Genomic DNA, 619 nt, shown 5'->3' with positions numbered 1-619 from the left:
TTAATCGATTAACCATGCCCGTTAATCGATTAAAACCAGCAGCTTAAGTGCAGACAGCACCTCGGTTTCACGCTTTTTCCGGCATTTTCTCCACCTCTTTTCACTTGTAAGTCTCTGAAATTGCAACTCAACTGATCCAAGTGCTATAAGGTAGATAAACCTCTCCCTAACCCTCTCAAAGCTACCTTGAAATCTCACATTATAATCCTCATTCCATCATATTCCAATTTTTCCCCAAATTAAACCCTAGGTTAGGTTTGCCCAATCCTTCTCTGCCTCGTCCAACATCAACTCGGGTTCTACATTAAAATGGAGCAAAGTCGCCTAAAAAGGTTCAAAACTGCTGCCAATCGTGGACGAAGACCATAAGTTGGCTCATCCTCCACTCGGGACCGCGGTGACCCTTATTATTCGCTCATTCTGCAAGAGACCCGTTTGGCGAAGTTCCTAGGACGCAAACCCACGTATGTAAGGTATGTCGACTTAACCTGGATAGCGGAACAGAATTTCAGCTTTCCGCATGATATGGAGGCTTAGGGAGCCATTAAATTTTTGGAATTAAAGGGACAAGTTTACCCTGCTCTATTTAGGGAATTTTATGCAAATTTCAGATATAAGG

This window comes from Lupinus angustifolius, chromosome LG03 (assembly GCF_001865875.1).
Source record: "Lupinus angustifolius cultivar Tanjil chromosome LG03, LupAngTanjil_v1.0, whole genome shotgun sequence".
NCBI lineage: Eukaryota > Viridiplantae > Streptophyta > Magnoliopsida > Fabales > Fabaceae > Lupinus > Lupinus angustifolius.
The sequence above is the reverse complement of the archived record's forward strand: the minus strand, read 5'-3'. Positions refer to the sequence as shown.